The sequence below is a fragment of the Rhinatrema bivittatum genome, chromosome 6 (genome assembly GCF_901001135.1).
Source record: "Rhinatrema bivittatum chromosome 6, aRhiBiv1.1, whole genome shotgun sequence".
In the NCBI taxonomy this organism is placed as follows: domain Eukaryota; kingdom Metazoa; phylum Chordata; class Amphibia; order Gymnophiona; family Rhinatrematidae; genus Rhinatrema; species Rhinatrema bivittatum.
This window is the reverse complement of record NC_042620.1, coordinates 118,210,636-118,225,415: the sequence shown is the minus strand read 5'-3', so window position 1 is coordinate 118,225,415 and position 14,780 is coordinate 118,210,636. Positions and strand designations below refer to the sequence as shown.

The window sequence follows — 14,780 nt, the reverse complement described above, 5'->3', positions numbered from 1 at the left end:
TCAGTCCAGCAATGAAAAAACCATTGTGATATGCAGCAAAATTGCAAAGATGTCCAAGCACCTCATAAGAAAATCTGTCAGCCCCCTCCCACCTATTTTGTGAGCCATATTCACACAATTAAAAACTCAGTGCACTGCCGATAGGCAGACTCCTTAATTGCCACCAGCAGTTTTTCAGCAGCTTTTACGTCTGAGCATATGGCAAACTCCCATTAACTACTTCCCTTAGTTTAGCAGGCTAGATCAGAGCAGAACGTATTCCCAGAGGCTGGAGCTCGCTCTTCACTTTACCTGATGTTTGTTCTGAAGTGTGACGAGTCCTGAAATGTTTCCCTGATAGTGCAAATCTTTAGTACATCTCTCGTCTTTCAGAATTCTCTGCTTATCAGCAAAGTTGTGCAGCTACATAATGGCACATGGCCTCTCCAGCAACAGGTGCTGGTGCAATGCATTCAATCCATTTTAATGGTAGCACTTTTGCATTGCAGATCCAGAAGATCCAGCAGCTATTTTGTGAAAGAGATTGGGTCTGCAATGTTTTCAGGTAGGTTTGAATATAGGTGTATCTCGAGTGGTTCTCAAGATCGAGTTTAATATTTAATTTTCTTTAGTTTTGTCTAGTTTATCAATTTTAGCTCTTGCAGCAGTGAGCGAATCATCCAGATCAGAGATGTGCATCTCCATGTCATCAAGCCTGTATGAATTATCTCACACCACCTCCGCTAAATGAGCAACCTTATCCATAACACCAAGGTGTGAATCTAGCTTCTTAGTAATTTTCGCAGCAAAGATTTTCATTAACTTGTGGACATAAGCAGTACAGTATCTCCTGAAAAATCTGACTCTGCTGTATTTACTTCTCTGAGACTGTATCTGCAGCCTTTGCTGTTGGGTTAGTTGATACTTTATGCACAGCTTTAAGGTTTAGAGCCTTAATTAGCCCACTGATCTGGGATAGATCATTTTAAAGTGTAAGGGCAAATACCAGTTGTCTCAGGCTCTTGACCTGGCCTAGCTAGCACATAAATCTTCCCTAAACACATGCTTTTCCAGTCTTATTGCCTGTAGTTTGAATCTATCCTCTTTGCTTGTTTTTGGTCTTTCTAGTTTTCCTCTCTTTCTGCTTTTTTGTTTCTTTTAAAACTTTTTTCTCCATCAACAAAAAGGGCTGAATTAACTATGATGTATAGGTGATGTCATCTGATGGCACTGAATGAACTCTTCTATCTAGCTTAGTTGAGCTGTTAAAATCTATTGAGCGTGTGTATTCTTATTTATTTAAAGGTTTTTATATACTGCACATCGTATCGGTTTACATGGAACAGTTTAGTTAATGAGTAACAGTTACATGGAACAATTTGGTTGCATAACATAAGAGGTAAATAACTGTTAATATAGTAGTAACTAAAGACATAGTAATAACTGGTAACTTTGGACATAGTGCTAAATAAGCTTGGAAAAATTGGTAAATTTCAGAGCAGAGAATTAGCAGTTTACATGAGGGGGAATGGGGGTAGTTTACAAATCAATTAAGTGATATGGAGGGGGTGGAGTGTAGGGTGGGTTGGAGGGCAAGGGAAGGCAGTGGGGGGGGGGGGGGGGCGCGTTACGGCTAGGCTAGTTTGAAGAGCCACGTTTTTAGTTGTTTTTAATTTCTATGTACAAGGTTCCATGTGGAGGTCAGGTGGCATTGAGTTCCAGTTTATGGGACCTGCTATTGAGAGTGCTCTGTCCCTAGTGGAGGAGTGTTGTGTGATTTTTAGGAGAGGGTATGTGAAGGGTTCCTTTATAGGCAGATCTAGTTGGTCTGTTGGATGTATTGAAGTGGAGTGAGTCGTTTAGCCAATTGATGTTCTGGTGATGTATAAGGGAGAGGGTTTTGTAGAGAATTCTGGAGGAGATGGGGAGCCAGAGGAGGTCTCTTAGGATAGGCGTGATGTGGTCTTTTCTATGAGTGTTGGTGAGTATTCTGGCGGCCGCATTCTGTAACAATTGGAGGGGTTTGATGGTAGCGGAGGGGAGGCCTAGGAGGAGGGAATTACAGTAGTCTATCTTAAGAGAAGATTATGGTTTGTAGGACAGTGCGAAAGTCATTGAAATGTAAGAGAGGTCTTAATTTCTTTAAGACATGAAGTTTAAAGTAGCATTCCTTTAAAGTGGATTTTATGAAGGTTTTTAAGTTCAATTGGTTGTCTATGGTGACACCAAGATTCCGTACATGTTGTGAGAAGGGAGCTGGGAGGGGCCTGGTGTTAGAGGGTGTTGGGTTAGCTGTGGGTGGATTGTGAGAAATGATGAGAAGTTCTGTTTTTGAGATGTTGGGTTCAAGATTAAGGTTAGTGAGGAGGTGGTTAATAGAGTTGATGCAGTTGTCCCATATCTTTAAAGAATTGGCTAGAAAGTCAGTGATAGGGATAATAATTTGGACGTCATCCGCATATATGAAATGGATGATGCCTAAGTTAGGAGATGGCAGAGGGGTAACAAGTAGATGTTGAAGAGGGTAGATGATAGAGCGGAGCCTTGGGATACACCTCGAGTTAGGTTGATGGGTCAGATTCGCTGTTGCCCAACTTGACCTTGAAGTGTTTATTTTCAAGGTAGGATTCAAACCAGCGGAGTGCAGTTCCTGTAATACCTATGTCAGAGTTGGTTTAGTAGAATTTTGTGACTGATAGTGTCAAAGGCGGATGAGATGTCTAGCATGCCAAGGAGGTTGGAGTGACAGTTGTCCATGCCTTTGAGTAAGGTGTCGGTTAGGGATATTAGGAGTGTTTCTGTACTGAAGAATTTATGGAAGCCAAACTGAGATGGGGATAGAATATTGTGTGTAGCTAAGTATTCTGAGAGGCGAGTATTGACTACCTTTTCTGTGATTTTGGCTAGGAAAGGGAGGTTAGAAATTGGGCGATAGTTAGAGAGTTCTAATGGGTTGAGGTTGGGTTTCTTTAGGATGGGTTTCACAACTGCTTGTTTAAGGGTGGTGGGGACATTACCATGGGTGAGGGACTAGTTGATGATCTCGGAGAGGCTTTTGGCTATAAGTTTGGGAATGGTTAATAGCATTTTGGTCAGGATGGTGTCAGAAGGGTGTGTAGAGGGTTTGATTTTCTTTGTTCCAACACAAAATATGCCATACTGGGTCAGACCAAGGGTCCATCAAGCCCAGTATCCTGTTTCTAACATTGGCCAATCCAAGTCACAAGTACCTGGCAAGTACCCAAATATTAGATCATAAGCTACAATTGCTTATTAATTACATCATAGCAGTTTATGGATTTATCCTCTAGGAACTTATCCAAACTTTTTTTTTTTTAAACCCAGTTACACTAACTGCTGTCACCACATCCCCTGGCAATGAATTCCAGAACTTAACTATGTGCTGAGTGAGAGAATTTTCTTTGATTTTGTTTTAAATGAACTTCTTGCTAACTTCAAGGAGTGCCCCTGGTCCTTCTGAGAGTAAATAGCCGATTTACATTAACTTGTTAAAGTCCTTTCGTGATTTTCAGTCTCTTCTCGAAACTGAACAGCCCTAACTTCTTTAGCCTTTCCTCATAGGGCAGCCGTTCCATGCCCCTTATTTTGGTCACCCTTCTCTGCACTTTCTCCAGTGCAGCTATAACCTTTTTGAGATGTGGTGACCAGAACTGTACACAGTATTCAAGGTGTGGTCTCACCATGGAGGAATACAGAGGCATTATGACTTCCTCCAATTTATTTTCCATTCCCTTCCTAATAATTCCTAACATTCTGTTTGCTTTTTTGATCACCATAGCACACTGGGCCGGCGATTTCAATGTATTAACCACTATGACACCTAGATTTCTTTTCTGGGTGGTAACTCTTAAGATAGAACCTAACATTGTGTAACACAGCAAGGGTTATTTGTCCATATATGCATAACTTTGCACTTGTCCACGTTAAATTTCATCTGCTATTTGGAAGCTCAATCTTCCAGTCTGGCAAGGTCCTCCTGCAATTCATCACAATCCATTTGAGATTTACCTACTCCGCTTGCTTTTGTGTCATCCGCAGATTTGATCACCTCGTTCATACCCCTTTCCAGATCATTTATACATACATTAAAAAGCACTTTTCCAAGTACAGATCCCTGAGGCACTCCACTGTTTACCTTTCCCACTGTGAAAATAGACAATTTAATCCTATGCTTTTGTGTCTTTTAACGAGCTTTTAATCCTCCTATCCAATGACTTTAGTATTCTTAGAAGCCTCTCATGCAGGACTTTATTGAACACCTTTTGAAAATCCAAATACACCACATCTACTGGTTCACCTTTGTCCACATGTTTGTTCACCTCGTAAAAAAAAAAAAAAGTAGGAGATTTGTGAGGCAAGACTTCCCTTGGGTAAATCCATGCTGGCTGTGTCCCATTAAATCCTGTCTGTCTAAATGTTTGTGATTTTATTCTATATAACAGTTTTTCTTCGATTTTTCCCATCACTGAAGTCAGGCTCACCGGTATATAGATTCCCGGATCACCCCTGGAGCCCTTTTTAAATAGTGGTTACATTGGCTATCTTCCAGTCTTCAGATACAATGGATGATTTTAATAATAGGTTACAAATTAACTGAAATAGGTCTGAAACTTCATTTTTTAGTTCTTTCAGAACACTTGGGTGTATGCCATCTGATCCAGGTGACTTGCTACTCATCTTCAGTTTGGTCAGTCTGGCCTACCACATCTTCACCATGATTTGGTTCAGCTCATATGAATCATCACCCTTGAAAACCGTTTCTGGATCAGGTATCTCCTCAACATCCTTTTCTGTAAACTCTGAAGCAAAGAAATAGTTTAATCTTTCCACGATTGCCTTATCTTGCCTAAGTGCCTCTTTAACCCCTTGATCATCTTAACAGTCCAAGTAACTCCCTCGCTGGCACTCTGCTTTGGATATATTTTAAAAAGGTTTTGTTAGTTATTGCCTCTATGGCTGACTTTTCTCTTAGCTTGTTTTATCAATGTCTTACATTTAACTTGCCAATGCTTATGCTTAATTCTGTTTTCTTCTGTTGGATTCTTCCAATTTTTGAATGAAAATCTTTTGGCTAAAATAGCCTTTCACCTCACTTTTTAGCCATGCTGGCAATTGCTTGACCTGCTGTCTACATTTCTTTAAGAACATAAGAAATTGCCATGCTGGGTCAGACGAAAGGTCCATCAAGCCCAGCATCCTGTTTCCAACAGAGGCCGAACCTGGCAATTACCCAAACACTAAGAAGATCCCATGCTACTGATGCAATTAATAGCAGTGGCTATTTCCTAAGTAAACTTGATTAATAGCAGTTAATGGACTTCTCCTCCAAGAACTTATCCAAACCTCTTTTGAACCCAGCTACATTAACTGCACTAGCCACATCCTCTGGCAACAAATTCTAGAGCTTTATTGTGTGTTGAGTGAAAAAGAACTTTCTCAGATTAGCTTTAAATGGGCTACCTGCTAACTTCATGGAATGCCCCCTAGTCCTTCTATTATTCGAAAGTGTAAATAACAGATTCACATCTACTCTTTCAAGACCTCTCATGATCTTAGACCTCTATCTTATCCCCCCTTAGCCGTCTCTTCTCCAAGCTGAACAGCCCTAACCTCTTCAGCCTTTACTCATAGGGGAGCTGTTCCATCCCCTTTAACATTTTGGTGTACCTTCTCCATTGCAACTATATCTTTTTTGAGGTACGGCGACCAGAATTGTACACAGAATTCAAGGTGCAGTTTCACCCTGGAGCGATTTATAGAGGCATTATGACACTTTCCAATTTATTAACCATTCCCTTCCTAATAATTCCTAACATTGTTTGCTTTTTTGACTGCTGCAGCACACCGAGCTGACTATTTTAAAGTATTATCCACTATGATGCCCAGATCTTTTTCCTAGGTGGAAGTTCCTAATATGGAACTTAACATCATGTAACTACAGCAAAGGTTATTTTTCCCTATATGCAACACCTTGCACTTGTCCACATTAAATTTCATCTGCCATTTGGATGCCCAGTCTTACATTATAGGAGGACCTTGCAAGACTGGATCACAATCTGCTTGTGATTTAACTACTCTGAATAATTTTGTATCATCCGCAAATTTGATAACCTCACTCGTCGTATTCCTCATATATATGATCTGTACTTGTATGTATGTAGATACAAGTACAGATCCCTGAGGCACTCCACTGTTTACCCTTTTCCACTGAGGAATACATATGGACTGTGCTTCTAGGATGGTATGTTTTAACCATGCCCACTCCTGTTGCACACTTTTTTACCTTTTTGTAGCTGCACCTTTCAAAATTTTTTTTAAACTATTTTTCTCATTTTCTCAGTTTCCCTTTTGAAAGTTTAGAGTTACAACCATTGATTTACTTACTGTCCCCCTCCTAGTCATTAATTCATATTTGATCTAGTATGATCACTATTGCCAAGCAGCCCCACCACCGTTACCTCTCACAAATCTTGCACTCCACTGAACTAGATCTAAAATTGCTCCCTCTCTCACTTTCTAAACCAATTGCTCAATAAAACTGACATTTATTCCATCCAGGAACTTTATCTTTCTAACGTTCTTATGTTTCACTTACCCAGTCCATATTGGGATAATTGAAATCTCCCATTACTGCACTACCAATTTGGTTAGCTTCCCAAATTTATCTTAGCGTTTCATTGTCCATCTCACCATCTTGGCCAGGTGAATGGTAGGATACTTCTATCACTATATTCTTACCCAACACACACAAAAGATTTCTGCTTTTCAGTTGACAGGGGTAAATTGGGTTCCTGAACATACCCAGATCAGTCCAGACAAGTGGGTTTTATTCATCCCTACCAGCAGATGGAGGTAGAGAACAAAAACTTTGGGCACTGCCACATATATGAGAGTGCCACCTCCAGTCCCTCAGTATTTCTCTACCTCCAGCAGATGGCAGAGGTGCTAAACCTGCAGTTCTGACTGAATTTGGATATTGTGAGGAATTCTGCTCCCCGATGTGCCAGGTTCCTGTGAAGGGCCATCCCTCGGGTTGAGGTGGGCGAATGAGGGGTTGGATACCCCTGCCAGGTCTCGGCCTGTATTCCCGGGACCACTGACAGCCAGGGCTCTGGTTTGCTCAGTGGGTTCTGAAGCCCCTCTACCTTCCTGTGGGATTAAGGGAAGTATCCCCTCATTCTTTCTTTGTATAGCTAGTTCTGTAGCTTAAAAAAAAAATTTTTTTTTTCCTTCAGAGTCCCGGCAGCTCTGAGAGGCTGGTGAGCTGTCAGGCAGCTGGCCCATCGATCATTGGGGGCGGGCTCCGAGGCAGTTAAGCGGTGCAGGGGGGTCAGGAGTGCTGCCGGTTGTCTAGGATGGTGGCCCCGGCCAGGGAAAGTGCGTCCTAATTCTTTTTAAATGCCGGATCGACTGCCGGGTTTTCTGACCGTTGCGGCAGGGCTTTCGTGCTGGCAGGAATTTTGCTGCGGCACACCCTCTTCCTTCTCCTGCAATGACTGCATGGTGCGCCCCTCCCCCCCCCCCCCCCCCCCCCCCGCTTCTTCCTGCAGTGTGCGCTACTATTTTTAAGATGACACAGGCCATTAGTGGAGACCGGTCAGGCCTGTGAAATTTGGTCTGTCTACCTTGATTCCCTTTCCCGCTATGCAGGAGCGGGAGAAGGGGCTTCCTTAAAGTGCTCAAAGTCGTGGCAGAATTGGGGGGGGGCTGCATGGGGAGGTCTCCTTTCCCCCTCAAGGGGGCGGGGATGCAGGGGTTCCTCCTCAGGGCTCTGAGGAGTCTCCTCCGCCTCCTTCCCCCCCCCCCCCTTGCAGCCTCGGGAGGAGGGTCTGGCTGGTTCGGGCCTCGGGAGCCCCAGGAGGGTTTTCAACTGCGTTAGTCATGTTACTGCATGAGGCATTCCTCGCTAAGATGCGGGCAAATGACCTTTTATGGACAGACCCTCTAGCTCCCCTAAATGTGTGAAGGGACCCTGGAAGAATTCCACGGGATCACGGGGACTGTCCCAGGGGCTTCGGCCAGTGCGTTTGGATTCCGATTCAGATGATTCTCAAGAAGATGACTGTTTCTACGGTGGGAGATCCGGATGCGGACCCTGTGGGGGGGACCCCCAAGACCCAGGGGGCCCTAAGGTGGATCAAGGTGATAAGCGGTCTAAGCTCCTCCCTCTTAAAGAAGCATATCCCCCAGGTGTTGGAGTTGGGGGGTCAAGTTCTCCTTGGGGGATTCGGATAATGAAGGGGTTAATCCGGTGCTCGATGGCCTTCGGAGACCTCCCAGTGCTTTTCTCATTCCTAAGAAGGTCCAGAAACTGCTCAACCATGACTCTGTCCACTCTCAGACTCTGGACTGAGAGTGGGCAGAGTCATGGCGAAGCTTTATCCGTTGTTGCAGGAACATTTGGATAACCTCAAGGTCCTGAAGGTGGATGTGGCAGTTTCGGTGGTCACCAAGAAGTCCACCATCCTGATCGCTGGGTCCTCTGCCTTGAAGGACGATCAGGATCGGAAGCTAGAGGTGTGCTGCTCAAGCAGTCATTTGAGGTTTTGTCTGTGGGGCTGCGAGTGGTGGTATGTGCCAGTCTGATGCAGTGAGCCTGTTTGTGTTGGATCCAGAAACTGCAGGAACAGTTGGTCTCTGGAACTCTGTCCCCAGCCCAAGCGGCTTGCCTAGAGGTGGGGATCGCCTATGGAGCTGATGCCTTATACGACCTTGTGAGAACTACTGCTCGGGGCATGGCCTCAGTGGTAGCGGCCAGGCGTCTCTTGTGGCGGCGTAATTGGGCGGCGGACCTTTTGTCGAAATCGTAGCCGTGTAATCTGCCCTTTAAGGGCAAACAGTTGTTCAGTGAGGACCTCGATTGGCTTATGAAGTCATTGGGGGAGACGAAAGGCATTAGGCTGCCAGAGGATAGGAAGCCTTCTTGAAGCCTTTCTCCACCCGCTCCCATTTTTCAGGACTCTAGGTGTTTTCGTGCTGGCTGGTCAACAGGGCCATCTGCTCCGAGGCAGTCTTCCAATAGACAGCAGTCCTTTTGAGGATCTGGGAGAACGTCTAGAGGAGGGTCTGCCCAGAGTGCAGGTGGAGTCAAGTCCTCCCAGTGACATCAGGCAGGTCCACTCCTCATCTTTAGTGATTGGCGGCAGGCTTTCCCGGTTTTACGAGGAATGGACCAAGATTACCTCCAACCAGTGGCTGCTGGATGTTGTCAGGGACAACTACGCCTTAGATTTTTCTCGTCCTCTTCAGTCTGTTGTTTTGGAGTCGCATTGTCTTTCCTGAAGCAAGCGGGCAGCAGTTCAGGAGACTCTTCAGCGGTTATTAAGCCTGGAGACAATGGTTCCAGTACCGGTCTCCGAGCAGGGTCAGGGCAGATACTCCTCCATTTATTTCGTGGTGCCAAAAATAGAGGACACATTTCGGCCCATTTTGGACCGTCAAAGTCAACTAGAGTTTTGAAGGTGCCGTGCTTCCGGATGGAGACATTACGCACCGTGATTGTGGCGGTTTGAAAAGGAGAATTTTTGGCTTCCCTGGATCTCACCGAAGCTTAGCTTCATATTCCTATTCGGCAGGAACACAGACGTTCCTCCGGTTTTTGGTGCTGGGGCAGAACTTCCAGTTTCGGGCCCTACCCTTCGGTCTGGCCACCGCCCCTCGGACTTTCACAAAAGTGGTGGTCGTGGCAGCAGACTTGCGGCAGGAGGGAATTTTTGGTACATCTGTATCTGGATGACTGGCTGATCAGAGTGAGGTCCGTAACTCAAATGAGGTCCCTCTTGGAGTAGTCGGGTTGGATTTTCAGTTTGCAGAAGTCTCACCTTGTGCCTTCTCGATCCCTGGAATACTTGGGAGCCCGCTTCGACACTCAACAGGGCAGAGTTTCTCATGACTGACAAGGTGAACAAGATTCAGGAGCAGATAACTCGTTTGCTTCGTCTACCGCTGCCCAAGGTCTGGGATTACTTGCAAGTTCTAGGATCAATGGCGTCCACGTTGGAGCTGGTGCCTTGGGCACAATAAAGCTCTGGAATTTGTTGCCAAAGGATGTGGCTAGTGCAGTTAGTGTAGCTGGGTTCCAAAAAGGTTTGGATAAGTTCTTCGAGGAGAAGTCCATTAATTGCTATTAATCAAGTTTACTTAGGGAATAGCCACTGCTATTAATTGCATCAGTAGCATGGGATCTTCTTAGTGTTTTGGGTAATTGCCAGATTCTTGTGGCCTGGCTTGGCCTCTGTTGGAAACAGGATGCTGGGCTTGATGGACCCAGCATGGCAATTTCTTATGTTCTTATGTTCTCTCTTCCTCTTAAATCTCATTTGCCTAACCTCTCACCCCAACTTCTCTTATTTGTAAACCACTTCGGAAATTGTAAACTGCTTTTATGCACTGTCACATAGATAGCTGTGTGATTCAGGCTTTGGGGTTTCCTTAATTAAAGTTGTTATAAGTTAACAGTTTACAATTTTCCTCAATGACGTTTCACCAATAAAAGACAAATTAATTATTGTGACACTTGGTGGTATTAAAGTTTAAATTTTATTAAACTAGCAATAGAGAATATGGTTTACTTGGGGAAAACAAATATAAACATGAATTATGACACAAATATATTTTAACCTTGGTACCAGGTTTTAAAACATTCCAAACATTTTAGATAATTATAACTATATTAATGCAATAGGACTAATATCACTAATGTTACTAATATCATTCTCTGTTAATATGTTGAATAATGTTTGCAAATTTCACGGTTTTTAAAGTCTTTAATACTTTTACACATGTATGCGTTGGTGCACTTATCTATGACTCCCGCGATTTGTGTACGCTGGTTTTTGAACAAAGATTAAACGTTTTGAAGGCTACAGTTCTTTCTGGATTTATGCTTGACCACGTTGTCTCTGGAACAATTTCCTACTAAACACAAAGGAAGGCGATCTATAAAAGCTGTCAGGTTGAACAAAGGAATAGATGCCAATAGTCTTGAAAAAAACTTTATTGAAGTGGAGACACAAGGTAGCCCGACTCAGGCCGAGTTTCGCCGTATCAGGATGGCTGCCTCAGGGGCTTGTGTGTATTCTCTTCAGTACACAAATTAAACAATTTATGTATGGAGGATCATATATACCATTATATGATCAGTGAAAGTAATATATCTTGTAGTCGCATGCACGGATCGATCTCCACTTGTGCGGACAAACAAGCCCCTGAGGCAGCCGTCCTGATACGGCGAAACTCGGCCTGAGTCGGGCTACCTTGTGTCTCCACTTCAATAAAGTTTTTTTCAAGACTATTGGCATCTATTCCTTTGTTCAACCTGACAATTTCCTACTATACTGACTTTAAGAAATCAGTAAAAGAATCTGTCTCCCTGAGACTGTCAATTTTTACTTTCTTTAATGTTACTAGCTTCGAAATAAAAGGCTAATTCAGTTCCCTGTCTACAACTAGGAAAGGTGGATAAGAAATTGTTTTCAGATCAGACACTCTTTAAATTAGATAACACACGAGATCCTTATACCCATTCACTCTTTCCTCAAACAGTTCTCAGATAACTGTATTTAAATGAAAATGAGGTTTTGAAAATAAGAAGTCTTGAAGCCCAAAATGAAAATCCTTTTGCCCTTCTGCCAAAAGTGCTTTTAATTTCCCTTTGGAATTTAGCAGCAGTCACCCTTATCTTCAGGTGTGCAGTAATATTTGTCTGCTTCTAATAGGGCTTTAACTTCAGTGTAATTATATCACACAATCAGTTTCACAATTTTCTTTCTTTCAGCTAACTATGAAAGCTGAAAAAATATCCACGTTTCAGCTGTTATTTTTAATTTTACTAAAGTAATTTCCTTACCTTTGGCAGGCAAATAAACATTAATAATCACTCTTATTCATTCTCATTCACTCTTAGTGTTTCTTAAACGTTTCTAAGGTGTTTTACACAGTATACAGGCCTAAGTAACAGAGCTAAGCAGCGCACGTTCTCTCTGTCACCTTTCCCAGCTCATCACCTTACTGACCAACTGTCATGGAGAGTGTGAGCTAGGGCTCACTAATGTTGCTATTACAGATGGTAAATGTTCACTATATAATTTTCTAAGATGGTGCAGTACCACTTCTAACACAGAGAAACTAAAAATATCTTATGTCATAAAAAGAAAAGTGTTTACTTGGGATAGATTCGTAATTAACAGAAATCTTAAAAGAAAAAAAAAACCCCTTGGTTCAAGAGACTAGAAAAAAGGAAACTTATAAACTAATTTAAATGCATTCTCAATTATACCAGCTCTTTAAACAAAATAGTAATTTGGCTAAATTGAACCATTACTTTAAACTTTGTTACAGTGAGCAGATGACCAGTGCTCTGTTAAGGTAATAGCTTCCCTGGATACCCATTGCTATGGTTCCCAAGCACTTTACTCAATGCAGGCATCACTGGCACTCATACAGCCCCTTCAAATTAATAATTTTATTTTTAATTCTCTTCACCACATTTTACACATTGATCATGTTCCCCCCCCCCCCCCCCCCCCAATCACAGCCTTAATCTGCTCCTTTCCCACAGGTCCACTATCAGTCCCTCTTGCCATCCATGCTTCAATTTGGTTGTTCTCTTCCTCTGCTAGCCAGGATTTCTTCTTTTGGTTTATTTATTTATTTATTTAATAACTTTTATATACCGGCATTAGATAGGCACATCATGCCGGTTTACATATTAACAAAAGCGAGGAAACTACATTATAATAGGGAGTGGGAGGGGATATAACAAACTGAGAAAGGCAAGAAATACAGAGTTGTGAACTAGTTAAATAAGTCAAAAATCAACAACAAGTGCAAAAAAATGCAACAACGGCAACTGGTAAAAAAACTTAACTCTAACCGAAGAGGCATAATCTTTATAAAGTGCGGTGAGGAGATCGGGATACAATGGCGGAATTGGGTTCACAGGGGAGGAAGGATTAGTCAGGGTAGGCTTGATGGAATAGCCAGGTCTTCAGTTTAGATCTAAACTTGAATGGTTCTCGCAGATCTTCACATGGTTCAAGTTTAGATCTAAACTTGAATGGTTCTCGCAGATCTTCACAGCCAGTGTCCCCTCTATGGTTGCCTTCCTTTGCTAGTACCTCTTTCAGGCCTTCTACTCTTCCCTCTCTAGCTTAAAGCTCTATTCCCTTTCTCAGTCTATAAGCAAGGCTGAATTAGCTATGACACGTGGGTGATGTCTTCCTACTGAACAGCCTTTTCTTCTCTTGCTCTACTGGGCATGTGTGGGAGTTGCTTCAGTCTTTCAGCATGGGCATATATATCCTATCTATCTTTTTTTTTTTTTCCTCTAGCACTATCTCTTGATACGTTAGTATTAGGAAAATTTATAAAACAGTTTTGCTTTGTCCAATAGCCCCCTAAAAAGCACTTTTTACTGCTATAAAAAAAATAAATTCTTGACAGTAAATGTCTCTCTAAGCCTATCCTTGATTTTGAGGATTGCATGTGTGGTAAGATGCCCAACAGTAATGGCCATGACATTTTTTTTTTACTGGTGTCTGGTCATGATCAGGCTTTAAACTAACTGCTGACACTGTGGCTGGATGCTTTTGAACTTGGAGATGCAGAACTTGGAAGATGGACGAGCTATGTAAATCTCTAAGCAGTGTTTACCAACTGTCTCCTGGAAGCACACTTAACCAGTTGGGTTTTCAGGATTGCCACAATGAATATGCATGAAAGACTTCTATACATTAGATCTTCACTATATGCAAATCTATGCCATGCATATTCATTATGGATATCCTGAAAACTCTGTGTTGGTATGCAGGCAGGGAGAAGCTATGCTTTTGACGCGGAGTCTGTTATTGTAGCTTCCTTCCACCTAGTCTGGGTGGAACTAGAGTATATCCCACTTGTCTGGACTGGTGTGGCAAGGATAAGGAAGGTGAAAATTAATTTCCTTTCCTTTAGTTCTGCCAGAACCCACCCAAGGAAGCTATGGCGATCAGGGGCTCTATCTGATAGGTGACAGTGAATACATTGCCCACTCTGAAGGCGGCAGGCCTAATAGTGAGTTTGGTATAGAGATTCTTGTTCCTGGGTTAATAACACTGGGGAACAATTTTTAACATAATTCCTGTTGAGTTCGATTTTTCAGCTGTTTTAGATTTAAATAGGCATGCTGATTTCAAAACTGCAGTTTTCTTCTATCACGTCAAGTTTTTTTCTCTACAGCCTATCTTAGGCCTGGATTTATCAAATGACTTAATATCGCATGCGATAGGAAAAGGGGCGTGTTTTATGGTAATAGCATACTTTGTGATAAACAGCCTGTCTTTATCAGATTCGACAGCTCATTAAAGAACATTTCATCGGTACAATGTCAGAACTCCAAAAGAATGCTTGGTTGTCATTCAAAAACCTTGTCAAGAACTTTCTTGGAAATACAGGAGCACAGAATTACACCGATATTGTCCAGAAACTCTTGGAGAGCTTCAAAATGCTTCGTTGCAACATGAGCATCAAGGTGCATTTTCTGCATAGCCATCTTGCTGACTTCCCGAAAAACCTTAGTGCACAGTCAGTGATGAGCAAGGTAAACGATTCCACCAAGATTTGAAGGTCATGGAGGCACAGTATCAGGGTAGATGGGATGTACATATGATGACTATTGGAGCATCAGGCGAGGTTGTCCACAGATTAAACACTGGCGGAAAAGCTGTAAGCGTAAATTTTTACCTTAATGTGTATGTTTGGTAGCAACTTTAATACTTGTACACAATTTGACTTATGTTAAC

At 42.6% G+C, this 14,780-nt stretch overlaps 1 protein-coding gene across 4 annotated transcripts in view; it reads left to right on the top strand.

Moving 5' to 3' along the window:
- Positions 1 to 14,780, top strand: part of LNPK (lunapark, ER junction formation factor) — a 275,063-nt gene that overhangs the window by 41,081 nt on the left and 219,202 nt on the right. For 2 of the 4 annotated variants that reach the window (XM_029605843.1, XM_029605841.1), the window contains exon 2: positions 489 to 544. The exons of the other annotated variants lie outside the window; for them this stretch is intronic. The gene's annotated coding sequence lies outside the window, so the exon portion shown is untranslated. The remainder of the gene's footprint in view (positions 1 to 488; positions 545 to 14,780) is intronic. 4 annotated transcript variants of the gene reach the window in all.